The sequence below is a fragment of the Staurois parvus genome, unplaced genomic scaffold (assembly GCF_062004578.1).
Source record: "Staurois parvus isolate SC_StPar_1 unplaced genomic scaffold, SC_StPar_1.0 ptg002112l, whole genome shotgun sequence".
Taxonomy (NCBI): Eukaryota; Metazoa; Chordata; class Amphibia; order Anura; family Ranidae; genus Staurois; species Staurois parvus.
This window is the reverse complement of record NW_028319908.1, coordinates 167,501-168,964: the sequence shown is the minus strand read 5'-3', so window position 1 is coordinate 168,964 and position 1,464 is coordinate 167,501.

The window sequence follows — 1,464 nt, the reverse complement described above, 5'->3', positions numbered from 1 at the left end:
TCTGCACTCCACTGGTTTTACTGGAGGGCAGGTGAGACATCAGGAGTCTTTTAGACCCCTGATGTCTCATTAAAGAGAACCTGTCACCCAAAAAAATTACTTAGGGGACTTTTTGTCTTCTATGTGATGAAAAATTAAGCTTTCAAAAAAAAAGTTACAGCTGAGCACTTAAAACCCCCTCAGAAAATTTTTAACCTAACCCATCCCCACATGCATGCACATGCTAACATAAACACATGCATCGGGGGTGTCTACACATGAAAATGTGGATTGCATTACATGTTCTACATCTCCACACATGCTGGAGGGAGGTCAATGGTTATTCACAGTTAACTCTGAACTGATGACCTGTAGGGGCTCTTAAAGTGTCACCTGGGTAGTCGTAGTAGTACCACCCCACTCTCCACCCTACACTGGGTAGTCGTAGTAGTACCACTCCACTCTCCACCCTACACTGGGTAGTCGTAGTAGTACCACCCCACTCTCCACCCTACACTGGGTAGTCGTAGTAGTACCACTCCACTCTCCACCCTACACTGGGTAGTTGTAGTAGTACCACCCCACTCTCCACCCTACACTGAGTTGTCATAGTAATACCACCCCACTCTCCAGCCTACATTGGGTAGTCATAGTAGTACCACCCCGCTCTCCACCCTACACTGAGTTGTCATAGTAATACCACCCCACTCTCCACCCTACACTGAGTTGTCATAGTAATACCACCCCACTCTCCACCCTACATTGGGTAGTCATAGTAGTACCACCCCGCTCTCCACCCTACACTGAGTTGTCATAGTAATACCACCCCACTCTCCACCCTACACTGAGTTGTCATAGTAATACCACCCCGCTCTCCACCCTACACTGAGTTGTCATAGTAATACCACCCCGCTCTCCACCCTACACTGAGTTGTCATAGTAATACCACTCCACTCTCCACCCTACACTGGGTAGTCATAGTAGTACCAGCCCACTTTCCACCCTACACTGAGTTGTCATAGTAATATCACCCCACTCTCCACCCTACACTGGGTAGTCATAGTAGTACCACCCCACTTTGCACCGTACACTAGGCAGTCAAAGTAATATCACCCATTCTCCACCCTACACTGTGCAATTATAGTAGTATCACCCCATTCTCGAAACTAAACTGGGCAGTCAGCAGTTTCACCCCACTCTCCACCCTACACTGGGAAGTCATAGTAATATCACCCCATTCTCCACCCTCCACCCTACACTGGGCAGTCATAGTAATATCACCCCATTTTCCACCCTCTACCCTCCACTGGGCAGTCATAGTAATATCACCCCATTCTCCAAACTCCACCCTCCACTGGGCAGTCATAGTAATATCACCCCATTCTCCACCCTCCACCCTACACTGGGCAGTCATAGTAATATCACCCCACTCTCCACCCTACACTGGGCAGTCATAGTAATATCACCCCACTCTCCACCCTACAC